Source organism: Rutidosis leptorrhynchoides, chromosome 6 (assembly GCF_046630445.1).
Source record: "Rutidosis leptorrhynchoides isolate AG116_Rl617_1_P2 chromosome 6, CSIRO_AGI_Rlap_v1, whole genome shotgun sequence".
Classification (NCBI taxonomy): domain Eukaryota; kingdom Viridiplantae; phylum Streptophyta; class Magnoliopsida; order Asterales; family Asteraceae; genus Rutidosis; species Rutidosis leptorrhynchoides.
In genome coordinates, this window is record NC_092338.1 from 214,551,474 (window position 1) to 214,574,929 (window position 23,456).

The following is a 23,456-nucleotide window of genomic DNA, read 5'->3' on the forward strand; positions in this document are numbered from 1 at the left end:
CCTTCGACTTCAACCATATGCTATACGTGTATACTATCTCGTTTTCGCACAATTTTATCGACGAACTACAAAATGCTTGGTATGCTCACATCGAGGCGGAAACCTCTCTCGCCTTACACTCGCACTTTCGTATAAGGAAATATTTATTCTAAATTCTCAATGGAGGGAGAGACTCCTCACGTTATACTAGTATTCGCTTCGAGGGTGAATAGTCCTAACGAACGTTTTTAGAAACCGATAAATCTTCCACGGTGAAAAATTCTTGAGAAACAGAAACTTGTTCCAACAAACGTTTTCAAGTCCTAACAAACTTTTCAAATATACCTTAAAGAAATGTACCTCGTTTCGGATCGAGATTCTCATTTCACTTCTAGATTTCGGAGTGCCTTACAAAAAGCCTAGGAACCACGTTTAAACATGAGTACCGCCTATCATCCACAAACCGACGGACCAAGCAAACACATGATTCAAACCTTGGAAACCATAATACAAGTTTGCATTATCAACTTCAAATTTACTTGAGAAAAGTTTTTGCCTTTAACCAAATTCTCTTACAACGATGGTTATCATTCAAGTCTTAACGTCACACCTTTTGAAATCTTATATGACCGAAAACGTCATTCTCCTTTTGTTGAACCAAGTAAATGATAATCAAGTCACCGAACCCGGACTCATTCATGGAGTAACCGTTAAAATCGTTTCAAATCCAAGAAAGGCTCGAGATGGCCCGTAGTCGCCAAAGGAGCTATGCTGATGTTAGACGTAAACCTTTCGAATTCCATGTAAGAAACCACAGAATGTAAAAAGTCACGCCTTGAAAAGGTGTAATCCGTGTCGAAAACGTAGAAAGCTAAATCTGCAATATTTTGATCCTTTTAAAATCTTGGGGCGTTTTGTACCCGTTGCTTACCGTTTCGAACTTCTACTCAAACAAATTCCGTTCACCCTACATTCTGTGTATCAAACTTAAAGGCGTGTCTTGTGAAACAAGAACTTGTTATCCTCTTCGACGAACTTACTATCAATGATAAACTTCACTTCCTAGGAGGACCGGTTAAAACTGTAAATCGTGAAACCAAACTTTAAACCAATGTAAAAATCCCGACTGTCAAAGTTCGTTGAAATGCCCAAGGAAGTACCCTCACTTATTCGTAGAATTTGCAACGCAAGGTTTCGAAGAAGAAACAACAACTACTACTTCCAACTAAATTTCGGGACGAAATTTCTTTTAAGGTGTAGGTAATGTAACATCCCGCGTTTTTCCGTTAAATTTATTTTTAACAATGTCTTTTTTTTATAAATATCTTTCGTTATTTAAATTCGTAGTTTCCATTGACTAACGTTCATAATATTCCCGCTATTTAATTATAACATCACTTGGTTACTCGAGCGTTTTTAAAATACTCGTTCGGTTAATTCCCTCACCCGACTACAAACTTGATGGACTAAACTTGCCAAGAGACTAAACTCTTGACTAGGTCAACTAGTCAAGGTATCCTCACCACCACTCATTATCTACCATTTTTCTTTTTCTTTTCCTTAACACTTTCACCTTTTTTCTCAAATCCTCTCAACAAAGATTCATCATCCAAAACCGAATCAAGAAGCAAACATCAAAACAAATTACATATTCATGATCCTCTCTTCATCCTCTACATTTTGGTACCAATTTCATCAAGTTTAGGTCAAGGCTAAGCAACTTTCATACACACGTTTACTTTGTGAAGTACTTTTATACTCGTGCACTCGAGGTGAGATCATAGTCCCATCTTTCAACAACTTTTATGCTTTAAACTATGGGATGAGAAACATATACGTATCATACTTTTATACTTGAACACAAGTACGAAAACGAATATTCCATGTACGGGTTTGAACAAAAAGCCTCAATTCAATTATCATTAGTTACACTTGCAGGGTGTAAACGTGAACTTATATTATGTGATCACATGGGCTTGACGAGCCTCATTCGGACGGTTCACTACCGTTAGCGGATGAAATATATTTTCGGGTCTAGTGTATGTTCTAACACTACGCAAAGGGTGCAAAACAGTTAAGTTTGATAATTGGGTGCCCGGGATACAAACAACAACTTTGGAATGCAAATGATTTTGATAATCATCTTATACTAAATCTTGTGGTTCAAGTACTACGTTTACTAAAACACCTATAATTTCGCCAACATTTTTCGTTGACAGTTTTCTATATGTTTCTCAGGTTCATACTTAGCTATTTGATACATGCTTCCGCGTACACTCATACTTGCTTGGAGTCAAGCATACATGCATACACTCTGATTTCTTGCTTGGGGTCAAGTATACATACATACATACGCTAGTGATAGCACCTTTGGATTCAAACATATCGTTTACATACTTACGCTATTTATAGCAACCGTGATTTAAACTAATTATGTCGCAAGTTATCTCATTCATAATTTATACTTTTGCAAACTTAAAATTGTTGTCGAACGGTTTTGTAAACTAAACTTTGCAAGCATGATACGTTTCAAAAGAACGCGACATAATTTTGGTCAAACGAGTCTCATATAGGGACTATGACCACGTAACGGGACCTAAGTTAGCGGCGCCGTCAATGACGATTTTGTCGGGTCGCTACAAATTTTCCGCAAGATTTTAACATGACTTCAGAGCAAGATATTCTCTAAAGATTTCATCGAATCCAGATTTATCTGAATTCTTTGAACATAGGGTTTGGTCTTTGTATTTGTCCTTGGTCTCCTTCATGGTTAGCTCAATCCATTTTCAGTACTAAATTTTCTATTGAGCATTCCCAACACTCCATTCTTTATCATCAAACTCTTGGCCATTTAGGTCATCTAAAATTTTACTGTTCCGTCTGCATTTAATGCAGCCATATCTGAATAATCGGTTATCAATCTGAGGTGGTTTCAGGAGAATTTGTGTTTTTAGATGATTAAACGCTGATGGTAGTATGGTGGAATATATAAAGTTCTCCGGTAACAATAAAAGAGCACACATATATATCAAGGTGTTAATAAGGTTGTTTCGAATGAAAAGTCGAACTTGACTTGCTGGAGCTGTGACAAAATTTGCTATTTTGAAAGGGATTACCAAGTTATTTTGGGTAATAATAACACTAAGGAATTAGCACAGCTACGCGTTAAACGTTTACTCAGTTGCCGAAAGTTTTTCAGGTGCATAACTATATGCATAAATCTTTCCTTCCGTGGATGAAGTGCGGTTGATTCATCCTATCGATTGAGGTGTTTTTAAGAATCATAAAAGGTTTGAACGCAGATTGTAATCATCAAGGTACAAATGGCGTTTAAGATGAAATCAAGTGGCAAACTTGAAGAATCGTTTAGTTTCATATGTTATAATCAATATTTTAATTCATTTTAATTGTCCAAAGGTGGTAGTCCACAGTTAGCAGTCCACAGTTACTAATTCAATAATTCATATACAGTTTATAATATTCGAATTAATTAATACGTATCGTGACCCGTGTACATGTCTCAGACTCGATCACAACTCAAAGTATATATATTATTATAGAATCAACCTCAACCCTGTATAGAGAACTCGATCATTACTGCATATAGAGTGTCTATGGTGATTCCAAGTAATACATATAGATGCTTCAATATGATATGTCAAAACCTTGTATATCCCGATATTTAAAGTGCATAAAAATAAATAACAGAATTTAAATGACGATAAATAAAGTACGTAAAGTAAATAACAGAAATTAAATGACGATAAATAAAATTGCGAGAATGTAAATTGCGATAATTAAATTGCGATAAATAAAATGTAATCAGTTAGCTAGGAAAAATTAGCTAGGAACAGTTAGCGTGGATTCTTAACAAAATTCCTCATAGTTAATTTGTTTGCTTCTAACAAATATTATTTTGTCAAATGTTTTCTTCATTATGCCACTTGTTGGATTCAGATAAATCAAAATCCAGATATGAAATTGGATGAATATGGTTATTCTGCGGTGAACGAATTCGTATCTCTGTAGATGTAAGTAGGATAGTAAATGAATGTTGAATCAGATTAGAAAGAATGTACAGTGTAACTTATTAATGTGAAATCTAAATATTCCTCAGGTATTATCTATCCGTTAAAATATTTTCACCATTAACAGTTTGTACAAAAGAATTTTTAATTACAATCTTTATGAAAACATATATACATATATATTTTCTTCAGATGTAATCATGGATTTAATGAGTAAATATGATATTAATCTCTTTTGCTTTACCATTAGAACAATAATATATAATCTCTAAAACATTAGAGATTACATAATCACCATGTCGAACGAAGATAAATGATGTAGAACGTCATGTAGAACGATGATTATGCTCGAGGTACCGATTGTGAGGTTGAGACATTTAGTGTTGTGGCTTGTGATGCGGATGTTGTTGTTGGTGGTACTACTAGTACGGATGATGTTGCTGAAGCTGGTAAATTTTGCACCATATTCTCCAAGGCTACAACTTGGGCGCGAAGCTCGTTGACTTCTTTTATTATTTCGGAATGATTTGTCGGTCGGAACGAGCGGATGAATAAGGCTTAGAATTGTGGATAGAATATAATCATGTCGAGCTACTCTGGAAATGAGGGTGAAAGTGGTGTTTCGAATGGGTTCGCCAGTAAATGCTTCATGTTCATCGCCAAGAGATAAATTCGGCTGGTGGAAGGAATCGTCTCCTTCGCGCCTCCATTGATTGATTCGATCACGAACTCATCATATGAATTAGAGATGGATGATTGGTTGATTCATTCTGGTGACGCTGCTTTCGAAGCTTAGGTGAACGTCCCTGTCGGAATAGCCGTCGGAATAACTATTGGAATAGCTATCGGAATTCGAGGGACTCGAACTGGTTGAAGGATTCATCTCGTACGATCAGATGAAGGATTTTCGATAAGAAATAGATTATAGGGTGTAGATTAGTACCCTGTAATACATAATTTACATATGCATATATAATACTAAAATCCCATAAGTTACGGAGGAATCTACGAAAGCTGTCAGGCAAAGTTAATAATAACAGATACGCTAAGATATGAATTTATCTATACACTGTCTATGCAATAGAGGTAGTAAGACGTGTCTAGACTTTAAGGATGATAAGCGAATAATTTTATACACTAAATGATAAGCAAAACTTTTGTCATGCAGACACGGTCGAAGTCCAGACTCACTAATGCATCTAAACAACTATTAGGTAGACACACTAATGCAAGACCTGGTTCGCTAAGACCATCACTCTAATACCAACTTTAGGTACCCGTCCTAATCCATCTGGAAGAATACATTACATTTGGTTACATTGCGAGGTACTTGACCTCTATATGATACATTTTACAAACATTGCATTCGTTTTTAAAAGACAAACTTTCTTTACATCGAAAGTTGACGGCAAGCATACTATTTCATAATGCATCCGACTATAATTGACTTAATAATAATCTTGATGAACTCGACGACTCGAATGCAACATCTTTTGAAATATGTCATGAATGACTCCAAGTAATATCTCTAATATGAGCAAATGCACAGTGGAAAATTTCTTTCATACCTGAGATTAAACATGCTTTCAAGTGTCAACCAAAAGGTTGGTGAGTTCATAGGTTTATTATAAAACAATAAAATTCAACAATTTTGATAGACCACAAGATTTAAATGCTGCATGGTACAAATGGGCCCGAATCCTATACCCAACTGTAATGTACATGCGATATCTTTTAAATACAGTACACCTTTCTGGTGTACGAAATCCATTTTTCATAAATCTTAGTAACCGTACACATATCTTGTGCACAAAAATAACATACACATAACATGTGTATAAAATCATTCTCTCGATACATAACATTCACTTTTAATTGCTTTCACAGCTTGGCTTGGTAACCGACCTTAACATATAATGCGCATAAATAATATCCCCAAAACAGAATATCTCGTCTGTATAATAATCATATAAACTTTGAAGTACTAAACACCACGCCCACTAGCCCTTCCGTCTAGTGAACATTCTGGGTGGGGGTGTTAAACCCGGTAGATACCTTTAGAATTCGCGTGAATTAGGGCCATACCCGTTTCTAATTCTTAGGTTACCAAGCAATAATAATCAGGGGAAATATTCACAACAATTAGTGGCAATTATAACATCCAACTAATTCAATAATAATCCACAGAACTTCTGTCTGCATAATAATTCATTCGAGGAATGTTTTGCTTGTGTCTATCTCGTCAAACATTTATAAAAGCATCTCAGTTCAAAAATATAGATTTCAAAGGCATTTAATAAAGCAGTTGTAAAAACAGCGCATGTATTCTCAGTCCCAAAAATGTAAAGAGTAAAAGGGAGCAAATGAACTCACGCATATAAATATTGTTAAACAGTTAATAAAGCATTTGCATGTATTCTCAGCCCAAAAATGTAATGAGTAAAAAGGGAGCAAATGAACTCACCTAATGTATTTTGTAGTAAAAATACATATGACTATATTAAACAATGCAGGGTTGGCCTCGGATTCAAGAACCTATATTAGTTGTAATATATATATATATATATAAATATATATATATATATATATATATATATATATATATATATATATATATATATATATATATATATATATATATATATATATATATTATATATATATATATATATATATATATATATTAATACACATGATCGTAATCGAATAAGTTTATATATATATATATTATTTACTAATTATATCATTTTTATATTAATAATATATATACGTCTCATATATTCATTTTGAATATAAAACTAGAAATCTTTGTTATGTTATTTGTTTTAAATATATTTTTATAAGTATATATGTCATTTGTTTGTTAAAAATAATATTGATAGTAATACTAAAATTTGTATTAATATTGATAAAAATGATTATAATTATAATACTTAATATTACTAGATAAAGTATTATTGTTAATAATTATATTAATGATAATAATAACCAACATATTCATAATAATAATATTAAAGTTTTAAATATAATAGTAATATCATAATTAATACTTATAAAAATAATAATATTAATAGGTATAATACTTATATTTAGGATAATAATAATAATAACAATTATAATACTTTGTAAAAATAACAGTAACTAATAATAGTAATAATAACAACAACAATAATAATAATACTCATCATCATTTACATGTAATAACAATAATACTAGTAAAAATAATAGTAACTAAAATCATAACAATAATAATGATAATAATAACAATAATATTAACAATAAAAATAATAATAATAATCATGATAATAATTAAAATATCAATTAATACCTTAGTAGCATTAAAAAGGCATAAAATGCCCGCGACGGGACTCGAACCCGCGACCTCTAGTTAACCCACAAACGCACATAACCCACTGATCTGTCCAACTTTTTGTGATTTAAACCAACCCTATAATAATATAACCCTTATTCCTCCTACTTCCTATTTCTTCTTCTTCTTCCTCTAAATCAAACCAACCATAACCCAACATACCTAATAATTAGTGATCTAGACAATTTTAACTTTCTAGACAATTTTTAAACAATTAATAAATGATTAAATAGATAAAAAAAAAATATGACAAGAACACCTACTCTGTCCGTCGCTGTTATCATATAAAAAAAAAAATTTGATTTCCACCTTTGAGCACGAATTTGACAAAGATCATAACACGAAATACTTTTCTAATCAATCCTAGAAACTTTAGAAATTGTCAATTTACTTTAATTCATAACAAGGGATTCGAATTTGTTCAAAGAAGAATGTTTGACTTTTTTAACCAAAGTTTTGACTTCGAAATTCGTCTTTAATTTTGCGAAACAAGAATTGAAACTTTGCAGAAACCTTCAATGGAGGATTCCTAACACTTATGCATTATTAGATTTTGAGGTAAGATTCAAATTCGATTTATGGGCAAAAGTGATACGTACAGAGGTTATCGAAAGAATGTAAAAAAAAAATTGATGTATATCAGATAAATAATGGATGCTTTTGGTATATATCATTGAATTAAAAAAAATATTGCGAAAAGTCAGTTGTAGGAATAGCTGGTATCACGAGCTGAAAATAAAGGCAGAAAGAAAAAAATGAATACTGATAAAGTGATTCTGCGTAACTTATGTCTTTTTATTTCATTTATTTTATATTTAATTAATATTCACAATCAATAATTAGATTAATAATTATATTAATAATGATATTAATAATAAAGATATCAAAATAATACAAATAATAATATTAATAATAATGATAATAACTTGCATCTTAATAATAAATTTTAATAATAATGATCCTTAATGATAAATGGTAGTAATAATATCTAATAATAATACTAATAATAATAAAGATATAACAAACTTACATGTTTTGAATTTTTATGTCTATATATTATATTATATATTATAATAATATTAATCATACATATATTAATATTAATATTTGATGATAAAAGTGAAAATAATAATAATAGTATTAGTATCGCATTTATATTTTGATATATATATTTTTTAATATTACATATTATGTATTATTTAATACTAATATAATATCAGATATTAATATTTATACATTTTATCAATATACATATAATAATATTTATGTTTATACATTATATACATATTCAAATTACTATATATAATTATGTTTTACATATCCAGTTTTATTACTTAGATGAATGTATTAATTTAACTTAATATGTATCCTTATATTTAACTTAATATGTATCCTTATATTTATATATGTATATATATATATATATATATATATATATATATATATATATATATATATATATATATATATATATATATATATATATATATATATATATATATATACATTTTTATTTACACAACTTGTTCGTGAATCGTCGGGAATGGTCAATGGTTAATTACACTCATGTAAACAGTTTCAAATGTTTTTAGACTCAACATCATAGACTTTGCTCATCTTGTCAAAATCATATAAGATTTAAGTTTAAATTTGGTCGGAAAAATTCCCGGGTCGTCACAGGCAACTATTATAAGCATGTTTAAAAAGGTTTTGTAAATTATAGATGCCTAGAACTAGTCAATCTTTATTTGGTCAAGATTGGTAACAGAAAGAACTGCTGTCGGGCAGCGGTCGTCTGTGAGTTCAGCCGTGGGTTTGCAGTTTTAGAACAGCTTGAACTCGTTGGTGCAGGACACACACGGTTGATTACAAGGTCGACCGTGGTGCAGCCGTGTAGCAATTTTCCGAAGATGATTTCTTAATTATTGGTCTTTTGCAAGAGATAGTTTAGGCTCATGAACTCATGTCGTTCTACATATGATTTAACTTCTCAGTTCTTGTGTGTCATCATCAAAACAAAGTGATTATCTTTTGAGTATTATGCTTTGAATCTTAACCAACATGTTGGTCAATATTTGTCTAACAATTTAGGTTAAGTCATAGTGTACCACAATCCTAATGCTCGAGACTAATATGCAAAAGTCAACAAAAGTCAACTTGACCAAAATGACTTTCAAAATCTATACATGATTATTATATAGTTTAAATATAGTCATTTTATATATTTAAATATTTTTAACAGATTTTATTAGAGTAAATAATATAATTCATTTATTAATAAACAAAATTTTATATTAAAATTTATATAATAAAAATATACTTTAATATATCTTAAGTAATAATATTTATAAAGTTCATTTAATGTCATAAAAAAAAATATGATAGGTATTATTAATGTAATTATATTACACGTAGTAAAATATCTTTGTATCGCATATTTATTTGATAAAATAATATCGATAATAACAATAGTAAGTAAAAAGTCGTATTATTTTGTAATAATAATTATTATTATTCTACTAATAATAATAACAATATTTATATTTACTAAGAATGATATTATGATAAAATGATAATTTTATTAATAATAATAATAATACTAAAATGATAATAATAATGATATTTTATATTAACAATGATATTCCTATATAATAATTTTTGTAAAAATGATAGTTTTAATATTAATAATACTTTTAATAATAATAATGATAAAAATAATGAAAATGATATTGTTATCTAAATCAATAACTTACAATATTTTTATTTCATCATGATACTTATACTCATTATTTCCTAATCAATTTGTTAATAGGTTTTAGTCGTCTTTTATATCGCGTTCATAATAATGATAATAATAGAAATCATAATAATTAGATGTTAATAATATTAGTTTTAATTATAATAATACTAATAATAATAAATATTATGATAATATTAATGATAATACTAATAACTATTTTAATGATAATAATAATACTAATTCTAACCTTAATGATAATAACGATAGTAATAATAATATAAATAACAATTCTTAATGATAATACCTTTTATTAAAAACGATAATGATAATAATAATAATAATAATAATAATAATAATAATAATAATAATAATAATAATAATAATAATAATAATAATAATAATAATAATAATAATAATTAGATAATTATAACGATGATAATAACGACGATAGTAATAATAATCATTTTAACAATAACTATACTAAAAGTAATAATAATTCAATTGACTTTATCTTTTAATCCGTTCATCGAAACCATTCGATATCTAAATGAAAAGTTCTTAATTTTTCGCTAGCTTTCCAACGACATGCATATCATATACCTTATCTCAGTGGCATGTGTATCTAATTCAGGATTCAACATAACCTATCTAACGATAATTTCAAATGTACAAGCATGCATAATCCTATATACTCGAGCACTAGTCAGGGATACACTATTAATATATAAAAGTTAAGTTATGAGTGCTCACGTATCAATATTGAGATTCAATATTACAGGAAATTACGTAGACGCGATGGAGAGGATAAACACTAGATTGACCTCACGAGCATACCCACGAACATTACCCATAACCTCCATAGGTATAACCCATAATTTCCTTAGCCCTATCCTACTCCAAAAAACCCGTCTTGAAATAACTCGCTCATAACCTCATCGTAGTATTTTAGGTATAATACTAATAACAATAATACTTATACTACTAATAATACATTTGAATTAATAATGATAATATAAATAAAAAATAAATAAATACGGAGTATATATCTCTCGATAGAGAGATTGAAAAGTGGAGCAGAGAATGATCGAGTTTTATAACCAATTCAGCCACCGACACCTCCGCGATTGCAGAGGTTTAATGCCTATATGCTTCGCGATCGCTGAGCTCCCCTGTCCAGCTCATTCCCAATGATTTCAAGGCTGCCGACGATTTATTTAATAATATATTTAATTTATATAATTAATTATATACTATATTATATTTAAGTGCATTGTTAATTTGTAATTTTAGTTCCACTAACTCGTACGTTTATGCTCAACTTATGTCCTGGTTCCGGTTTCTCGAACGCATTTTCGTACGCTTAAAAAACTAGTACTTTATGTTTCGCGATGTGTACCTTTAAAAATAAATAGACTTAAACCTCGATAGATTATATTATCTAAAATATAATCTTTTCATTTGAGTGTTGTGGTCATTTGCTTCTATAAATCAATGTTTCGTTGTTTATCAAAATGTATATTTTAAATTAACGTTTTATGACCAAGTTAATATTATATCTATCACTTTGTAAAATATATATATTCATTAAAAATATAAATTTGTACGTATTGTATGTATTTGAAATATTTTTTTAATAATATAATATTTAGTTTTTCAAACTAATTATATTTTAAAGTTTGTTTTAAAATAGTTTAGAAAAATATTATAACACGTAATGTTTTCATTTTAAAACTTAAATAGATACAATCTATTTATGTACTAATGTTTTAAATATCCATCGCATCACTAAGCGAGTGTTACTATCGTGTACTTAACTAATTTGAAAACATATATATTTAATAAACACGTTTTAAATACACGTTGCAAGTTAATTATATATAATTAGTTCTAACAATTAACGTTTCGACCTATTGTATATATTCAAATTCATTCCTTAAATGATTTCAACTATGTCATAAAACGTTTTCAATATTATGAAAACTAATAATTATTTTATCAAAAGACTCGAGGCAATCATTGTGTTGAAAGTTAATCCCTACTAACCTTTATCTAGTTATCGTTAATTGACCTATTTGTTCTTATTTGTAAATCACTTTACCATTTGTTTCGGATATTGTTAAAATGGAAAGATTTATCAAATCAATGTGGACCTCTCAACAGAGACTCATAATCATAATTCAATGTATCTGATAAATCAATCATTTGATATTATCTTCTAATTCCATCGATGAACATATTGAAACAAATACGTTCATGTAAAGTATTATACGTTTAATTCTTTGTTAATATTCTCAAGTTATAATATATACATATCTATCTAATTATATCTTATATCTATTTATATAATGGTTCGTGAATCGTTGGAATCCGGTCAAGGTTAAATGAACGTATGAACATAGTTTAAAATCCTTAAGATTTAACTTAACAAACTTTGCTTATCGTGTCGAAAACATATAAAGATTAAAGTTTAAATTTGGTCAGAAATTTTTGGGTTGTCAAAGTACCTACCCGTTAAAGAAATTTCATCCTGAAATTTGATTGGGATGGTCATGGCTGACAATAAGTATGTTTTCATGATGCATACGAGCTGAGAATTAGAGTTTTATCATCAGAGAGTAATATGGATCAAACAATTTGATTTTTGTGAAGAGTACAAGTGAAGCTATCATTAAAGAGCGAAATGAATAAATGCAGATTTGTCTTAATCGGTAATGTAGTCACGGTTGTTTTTCGAAAATCAAGGAATTTAGAGAAAATCTTCATAGTAAGATTTGGTCCTTCGGTAATTGAGGAAATTAGGATCCGCTTTAAATGCGATCATCCGTTTTGATTGCTCTGTCAGATATTTTACTCTAAATCCACCCTCTTTGTTTCCTTAAAACTCACATCTTCTATTCCTTCTCCCTCAACTCATATTTTAAAGTATTCATCAATATGCTCCATCCAGTTCTGCTTCTTGATATATTCCTAACTTTCATATCTGTCATTCTTCTTTTTCATCTACCGCCAGAAGAATCTATTTACTTCTACTATACTCTTGGTTTTATAGTGTGTTTAGTTCTCCCGTGTCTTTATATTGCTATATGCATCGATATATACGGTTTGTAATTTTCAAAGTTCCTGCTTCTGCCTTCTATAATCATTGTCATCCTCAGTTAATGCTCCTTTCCATTTGCTGTGATTTATACTCCCATTTCTATTTCGGAGTTTCATTCTTTCATTTCCTCTTCTTGCGATTAAGCACCGATTGTAATGGTCCAGAATTCGCAGATAGGAAATTAAGAATGAACATAGTTAATGTTCTAAGAAGAAAATTGTAATGGCACGATCTTGATTTATCAAATTATCAGAATACCTCGGACAAGACCGAATCATCAAGGAAAAATATTTTCTTGTCATGTTTAGAGGTTAAGTAAAATATAAGAGTCGTGTAACATAGCACATGATGATTTTATGATCTGTGAATCGTCACGTTCCATTTAGAAACTCATCATGACTTACTGTAATATAATCACGTTGATCAAGTGTCATTATATTATACTAATTCATGCTTCAGTTCCCAACACTACTTCAAAAAAATTCTTATTTTAAACTCGAAAGTTTTCAGAATTAAAAACTAAAATACTTTCTTTTATGATGTAATACAGATAGTGCGAAGAGGTAATTGATTTCTGATAAGAATACTTATGGAAATATCTTCAAAACTATGGAGGATATTTATAACTAAAGATACGATGATATCTTAGAATTTCTAATATCAGAAGATAATGAAAGATATTGTCTACATGGGCTTAGAGTCAGGCTTTAGCAGACACTGGATCATTTAGATTCTTTGAAGGCAGGTTTAGTCTTTGTGATTTGTCCACAGCCTCCTTCATACTTTGCTCAATCCATTTTTAGTACTAAATCTTTTCTTTTTCTGAGCTTTGCCAACACACTATTCTTTATCATCAAACATTTTACTGTTAAGGTTGTTTACAGTTTTTGTTGCTTCATCAACATTTTCAAAATTTAAAGATCTAGTTCACAGTTTAGAGTGTTTTTCAGAGACTTCACATTTGAAATATGTAAGTCTAGGAGATAGACGTTATATGTACACATATAACTGTTGGCGTAGACATGTTGCGCGATTTCAAAATACTGATTGCTAATTCCCGTAGATTCGTATGGAAATTCTCTTTACAAGATACAGATGAGTAAATCATGGGATTTTGATAAATATAATGATTTTTTGGAACGTCAAAGATCAGTGAAGTTGTTGGTAAGTTTATTGCTAATGTAGTAGAACATAACAGTTCCCCGGTAATGATGGTAAAAGGGCAACGTATATATCGAGGTTATAATAAGACTGTTTCAACTTAAAAGTCAAGGTTGACTTGCTGAAGCTGTGACAAAACTGACTACTTTGGAAAAGTATTGAAAAGTTATTTTAGCTAATAAATGCCAAAGGGTCTGACACGGATACGTGTTAAACTATGACTTTAGTTTCGAGAGTTTTTCAGGTGCATAACTGTGAGTAACATGTGGTTGGATCATCATCTCGATTGTTCATTATTTGAAGTGTCTTCAGGAATTTTGGAGGGTTTGAACACAGATTGTAATCGTTAATATATATATGATGTTCTAATAGAGTTTTGAAGTCAAAGTATAGCTTTGAAAGATGTAAGGATTTAAGAGTGATGATTTTGGTTATATCTCGAGTTGAATTCTGAGATTTCAAAATCAGAATATGTAATTAGATTTTGAATAAGTATAGTTGTTTTGATTTCTTATAAAAGAATGTATATTTTTATGAAAATAGTGAGTATAGTTGATGATTGTTGAATCGGATTCGAAGAATGTAACATATTAATTGTGAATTTATATATCTCTCGGGTATTACCTACCCGGTAAAAAAAAAATTCACAATTAATATTTTGTACAAAAGAATTTTATTACAGTCTTTATGAAAATATATATGTGGATATTTTTTTCAGATGTAACATAGATTTAATGAGTTAATATTAAATTAAACTCATTTGATTTACGGTTGAAACTAGAATTGAATAATCCCTAAACTTTAGAAATTACATAACATTTACAGAGTATTTCTTCAATGTGATTGAAATTATGAATCAATACTTCGTTATTTATTGATGCATGATGTTGGTATTCGTGGAATTCTTGTGAACTTCACAAGGTACGAATGATGATGTTTGAAAAGTTTTGAGTACATCGATAATGAAAGTATAAAATTAAACATATATTTGAATAATACACTTGATTTATTCTGAAATAGGATTCATTGAATTGAAATAGAGATTGTAGTTATCGATGGTTAAGTTGCTGACGAAGAATCTACATCATAGCATTTTAGTAATATGAATTAACCGAGTAGTTAAGATTTACATATAATATCTTAGTACGGAAAGATTTATTATGGTTTAAAATTTATATATATAAGATATACATATAAATCCTTCAACAGAAATGTGTTAATACTTCATAACTCATTGATATGACATCCTTGTTATTGATTTGTAATAATGTCCACAGTAACTCTTGAACTGGCAGAGCTTGTGATGTTATAGATGCTGCTGCTTTTGACGATGCTGACGGTACTGACTGTGCTGATGATGCTAATGGTACTGCTGATGATGTTGGTAAAACAAGTCTAGCTTGTAAATCGTGCACCATTTCCGATCAAAGTTTCTACTCTATCGTCTCCGTTCACTCATCTGATTTACGGTCAGATTTAAATAATCTCCAAGACTTTGGAGATTACATAATCGCCGCAAAAATATCTCTTCCATGAAGTTATGAATCAATACTTCATCGTTTGTTGTTGTTGGTATTCCTTGGTATCTACAGAGCGTATGACATTGGTGCTCAAGGTAGAGATTGTGATGTCGAGGTGTGGGATGCGGATGTTATGGTTGGTGGTACTGGTTATGCTGCTGGTGCTGCTGCTGGTGCTTATAACCTTTGCACCATATTCTCTAAAGCCACTACCCGAGTGCGAAGCTCGTTGACTTCTTCTATTACACTGGGATGATTGTCGATTCGGACGAGTGAATAAATAAGATCTAGAATTTGATGTAGTATATAATTGTGACGAGATACTCTGGAAATAAGAGAGAAAATGGTGTTTCGGATAGGTTCGCCGGTAAGTGCTTCAGGTTCTTCGCCAAGAGGGCAATGTGGTTGATGGAAAGGATCGCCTTATTCTTGTCTCCAATGATTAAGTAGACTACGAACTCATCCTCAATTCATCCAGAATAGATGATGGCTGATTGGTTGATCCATTCCAGTCACACTGCTTTCAGAGCTTGAGTGGGATTCCATTTCGGAATCCGAGGGACTTGAACTAATGACGAATTCCATTTCGTACGATTGAATAAAGTATTTTTCGATATAAAATGATTTTTCGGCTATCGGGTGGTATTCTAATTACATAGAATATCTATATATGTAGAGCAAAAGATTTCGTAGATTACGAAGGATTTTACGGAATATGTCAGGCAAAGTTTACAGTAACAGATACGCTAAGATATGAATTAGCAGATATGCTAAGATATGAATTTTGTCTATACACTATTCATGTAATCAATGCAATAAGATGTGTCTAGAATAAGAATGATAAGCAGGTAATTTCCGACAAAAATGATAAGCAAAACTTTTGACATGCAGACACGGTCGAAGTCCAGACTCACTAATGCATCCTAACGACTATCAGTTAGACACACTAATGCAGACCTGGTTCGCTAAGACCACTGCTCTGATACCAAATGAAACGATCCGTCCTAATCCAAAAGGACGAATACAATAACATATGATTACATTGCGTGGTATTTGACCTTTATATGATACATTTTACAAACATTGCATTCGTTTTCAAAAGACAACCTTTCATTACATCGAAAGTTGACAGGCATGCATATCATTTCATAATATCCAAACTATAAATGACCTAATTTGTCATAATAATCTTTATTGAACTCAACGACTTGAATGCAACGTCTTTTGAAATATGTCATGAACGACTCCAAGTAATATCTCTAAAATGAGCAATTGCACAGCGGAAGATTTTCTTAATACCTGAGAATAAACATGCTTTAAAGTGTCAACCAAAAGGTTGGTGAGTTCATTTGTTTATCATAACCATTCATTTCCATCATTTTAATAGACCACAAGATTTCATATATTGACACGCGTAACTCGCGAATTAAAATTTATTCATATGGTGAACACCTGGTAACCGACCTTAACAGGATGCATATAGAATATCCCCATCATTCCGGGACTCTCATCGGACATGATAAATTGAAGTACTAAAGCTTCCGAAACTCGGATGAGGCTTGTTGGGCCAAATAGATCTATCTTTAGGATTCGCGTCAATTGGTGGCAATTTTCATAAACACTAATTCTTAGGCTACCAAGCTAAAAAAGGGCATATTCGGTTCAATAATCCAACCATAGAATGTATTTTCGATCACTTGTGTCTATTTCGTAAAGCATTTATAAAAGCGGCGCATGTATTCTCAGTCCTAAAAATATATATTGTAAAAGCATTTAAAAAAGGAGCAAATGAAACTTACAATATTGTATTTCATAGTAATTAAGCATATGATGGCATTGAACAAGTGCAAAGTTGGCCTCGGATTCACGAACTTATATTAATTATATATATTTATATGTTGGTCAATATTTCTCTAACAATTTAGGTCAAGTCATAGTGTACCACAATCTTAATGCTCGAGACTAATATGCAAAAGTCAACAAAAGTCAACTTGACCAATATGACTTCCAAAATCTATACATGATTATTATATAGTTTAAATATAGTCGTTTTATATATTTAAATATTTTTAATAGGTTTTATTAGAGTAAATAATATAATTCATTTATTAATAAACAAAATTTTATATTAAAATTTATATAATAAAAACATACTTTTATATATCTTAGGTAATAATATTTATAAAGTTCATTTAATGTCATAAAAATAATATGATAGGTATTATTAATGTAATTATATTACACGTAGTAAAATATCTTTGTATCGCATATTTATTTGATAAAATAATATCGATAAAAACAATAGTAAGTAAAAAGTCGTATTATTTTGTAAGAATAATAATTATTATTCTACTAATAATAATAACAATATTTATATTTACTAAAAAATGATATTATGATAAAATGATAATTTTATTAATAATAATAATACTAAAATGATAATAATAATGATATTCCTATATAATAATTTTTGTAAAAATGATAGTTTTAATATTAATAATACTTTTAATAATAATAATGATAAAAATAATGAAAACGATATTTTTATCTAAATCAATAACTTACAATATTTTTATTTCATCATGATACTTATACTCATTATTTCCTAATCAATTTGTTAATAGCTTTTAGTCGTCTTTTATATCGCGTTCATAATAATGATAATAATAGAAATTATAATAATTATATGTTACTAATATTAGTTTTAATTATAATAATACTAATAATAATAAATATCATGATAATATTAATGATAATACTAATAACTATTTTAATGATAATAATAATAATAATAATAATAATAATAATAATAATAATTATAACCTTAATGATAATAACGATAGTAATAATAATAAAAATAACAATTTTTAATGATAATTCCTTTTATTAATAACGATAATGATAATAATAATAATAATAATAATAATAATAATAATAATAATAATAATAATAATTATAATAATAATAATAATAATAATAATTATAATAGTAATTATAATAATAATAATAATAATAATAATAATAATAATAATAATAATAATAATAATAATAATAATAATAATAATAATAATAATAATAATAATAATAATAATAATGATAATAATTAGATAATTATAATGACGATAATAACGACGATAGTAATAATAATCATTTTAACAATAACTATACTAAAAGTAGTAATAATTCAATTGACTATATCTTTTAATCCGTTCATCGAAACCATTCGATATCTAAATGAAGAGTTCTTAATTTTTCGCTAGCTTTCCAACGACATGCATATCATATACCTTATCTCAGTAGCATGTGTATCTAATTCAGGATTCAACATAACCTATATAATGATAATATCAAACGTACAAGCATGCATAATCCTATATACTCGAGCACTAGTCAGGGATACACTATTAATATATAAAAGTTAAGTTATAAGTGCTCACGTATCAATATTGAGATTCAATATTGCAAGAAAGTACGTAGACGCGACGGAGAGGATAAACACTAGATTAACCTCACGAGCATACCCACGAACATTACCCATAACCTCCATAGCTATAACCCATAATTTCCTTAGCTCTATCCTACTCGGAAAAAACCGTCTTGAAATAACTCGCTCATATCCTCGTCGTAGTATTTTAGGTATAATACTAATAACAATAATACTTATACTACTAATAATACATTTGAATTAATAATGATAATATAAATAATAAAATAAATAAATACGAAGTATATATCTCTCGATAGAGAGATTGAAAAGTGGAGCAGAGAATGATCGAGTTTTATAACCAATTCAGTTTTGCTAATAAGAAGTGGAGTGGAGGTTTAATGCCTATATGATTCGCGATCGCGGAGCTCCCCTGTCCAGCTCATTCCCAATGATTTTAAGGCTGTCGACGATTTATATAATAATATAATAATATATTTAATTTATATAATTAATTATATATTATATTATATTTAAGTGCATTGTTAATTTGTAATTTTAGTTCCACTAACTCGTACGTTTATGCTCAACTTATGTCCTGGTTCCGGTTTCTCGAATGCATTTTCGTACGCTTAGAAAACTAGTACTTTATGTTTCGTGACGTGTACCTTTAAAAATAAATAGACTTAAACCTCGATAGATTATATTATCTAAAGTATAATCTTTTCATTTAAGTGTTGTGGTCATTTGCTTCTATAAATCAATGTTTTGTTGTTTATCAAAATGTATATTTTAAATTAACGTTTTATGACCAAGTTAATATTATATCTATCACTTTGTAAAATATATATATTCATTAAAAATATAAATTTGTACGTATTGTATGTATTTGAAATATTTATTTAATAATATAATATTTAGTTTTTCAAACTAATTATATTTTAAAGTTTGTTTTAAAATCGTTTAGAAAAATAGTATAACACGAAACGTTTTCATTTTAAAACTTAAATAGATACAATTTATTTATGTACTAACGTTTTAAATATCCATCGCATCACTAAGCGAGTGTTACTATCGTGTACTTAACTAATTTGAAAACATATATATTTAATGAACATGTTTTAAATACATGTTGCAAGTTATTTATATATAATTAGTTCTAACAATTAACGTTTTGACCTATTGTGTATATTCAAATTCATTCCTTAAATGATTTCAACTATGTTATAAAATGTTTTCAATATTATGAAAACTAATAATTATTTTATCAAAAGACTCGAGGCAATCATTGTGTTGAAAGTTAATCTCTACTAACCTTTGTCCAGTTATCGTTAATTGACCCATTTGTTCTTATTTGTAAATTACTTTACCATTTTTTTTGGATATTGTTAAAATGGAAAGATTTCTCAAATCAATGTGGACCTCTCAACAGAGACTCATAATCATAATTCAATGTGTCTGATAAATCAATCCTTTGATATTATCTTCTAATTCCATCGATAAACATATTGAAACAAATACGTTCATTTAAAGTATTATACGTTTAATTCTTTGTTAATATTCTCAAGTTATAATATATACATATCTATATAATTATATCTTATATCTATTTATATAATGGTTCGTGAATCGTCAGAATCCGGTCAAGGTTAAATGAATGTATTAACATAGTTTAAAATCCTTGAGATTTAACTTAACAAAATTTGCTTATCGTGTTGGAAACATATAAAGATTAAAGTTTAATTTTGGTCAGAAATTTCCGGGTTGTCACATAAAGGAAGACTTTGTCACCCATAAAATTTAATAATTTCAAAGGAGAGATTGTTTTGCTAACAAAAAGAAGAAAAAGAGATTAAAGCACGAATCATATTAAAGGGGGGAGATTGTTAAATCGAGATTTTATTGATGTAATTTGTGTGAAATTTCTAAAATACACCTAACATCGTATAACCAAAAATCCCTCAACACCATATTGTACATGGTATCTGTGTGACTAAAAAGGACACCATCCCCTCCTTTGTTAGTTTACACCAAAATATAAGCCATCCACGTTTCACATAAATCTATACCTAGTTAACCATTTTTCCCTCTCAGCTATTGTAATGAACTCTCATATCCTTATAACAACCTATGAATTTTGACTATGAATTTTGGTACAAACAACTATATATCTTCATTATCATTAATATTATCATCCTTATTCTGTTGGATATAGTTTTAGTTAAAAGAATTGGATATGGTTGCATAGTATTTGTGAAGGATGTTATCCCACATCGGTGGGAGGAAGAAGTTGGAGGTGGATGACTTGGTTATAAAAGGAGGTCATGGGCATCATTCCAACTAGCACCAATCAATACACTTTAAGTATTTGATTATTTCTTTCTTTCATACCCTTGTTTGAAAGTTGTATTAGTTAAATATTTTGGAGAGTGTAGTTGGCTTAAGAGAGTCGTCTATATCATTTAAACAATTTGTAATATAGTGTATTTCTCTTTTTGGGAGTCGGTGGTTTTTCTCCTGTTTTGGAGTTTCCACGTTAAATCTTGTGTTGTGTATTGTTCTTATTTCTTTACTGTTTTTCATTGGGCGCTTGTTAGGGATTAGTGAGGCTATAATTTCCCAACAACTGGTATCAGAGCATCAGGTTTGACGGGGGGTCTCGGTTATAGGAGTTGGAGTATGCTCTGTGGTTGCCACGGGAGTGGATCGTCCACATCAGAAACGAGTTCTATTGATCGTATAGGGAATCTGGTTAGAGAATATTTTTTCTGATTCGGAGTAAGTGGTGTCTAGAATTTTTAGTGGACCGGGTGTTGGATTTTTCAATTTAACGGATCCTGTGCGCCACTCCACTACATCTGTCGGCCAGTCGAAATGTGAGCAAAATCAGAGAAAGTATTGTTTATAGGATACGGATACGATGTCGAAGTTCAGTCAATGAGGTTTGATGTTGAGAAATTTGATGGGAGGATCAATTTTGGCTTGTGGCAGGTTCAAGTCAAGGATGTGCTGATTCAGTCCGGTTTACACAAGGCTTTGAAGGGTAAACCCACCCTTGTTCCCGGTAGTGATTCTAGCAAGAAGTTCGATGAAGAAGAATGGGATGATATGGATTTGAGGGTGGCAAGTGCGATTCGTTTATGTCTTGCAAAGAACGTGCTTGCAAATGTGCACGGGTTATCAACGGCTAAGGAACTTTGGGATAAATTGGAGCAGTGTAAGATCCTGTTTTCTAGTTAGGTTGGACGCCATCCAAAAGGGTGGGACGCCATCCCATTATGAAGGACTGGACGCCGTCCAGTATTCTGGACACCGTCCAGATGACCTGACGAGCCAGCTTTTGTGTTTTTGATATTTAAAAGGGGTAACTTGGTAATTTCACATTGTGGACGACTTTAAGGCCCTAGATCAGTTTTTGGAGCCTCATTTACTCTATTTACAACTGCCAAACCTCTTCCACTTAAATTCTAGAGAGAGAGAGTGATTCAAGTGTGAGAAAGCTCAAATCGAAGTGGAAGAAGCTTGTTTCGGATTAGAGCTCGAGCATTAAAGTTGTTCATCTCCTCACTAGCAACATTTTGATTGTAGTGTTAAGTCTTAACCATGATTTCCTTACTATTAATTATTTAAGGGTTAGGGTTTGAGTTAGTGATGAGTATTAAACCCATTTGTTAGTGATTTGGGGATTTTTGGGTGAGTTTGGGTCATGAAGACTCAAAGGATGACTAACCTACGGTTTTGAAATGCTATATGAGTCTTAAATTGGTTAGTTAACTACTAGCACACCTAAATGTTATGTAAGTTGGTGTTATTTGGGTATGTGGTGACCCGAATGGGTGTGGAAACCTCGAATGGGTAAAACGGGTCTTTGATGACCTAAGTTGTCTTGCTAGGGTAAAAATGCGATAACATTGTGATTATATGGGTATTAAGACCATAAATGACTAGAGATAGGGTTTTGGTGAAGTTGACCCATTATTAGGGTTAAGTGTGCAAATGGGTCTGAATTGCACCTTGGGTCAAAAGACTCTAGAATATTGAATGAGTTGGTTGACCAACTTGAGTTGTGATTTATTATGTGCTAAATGTAATAGGTACGTTACATTGAAGTTGCAAGCTCAGTTGTCTTTCACAAAG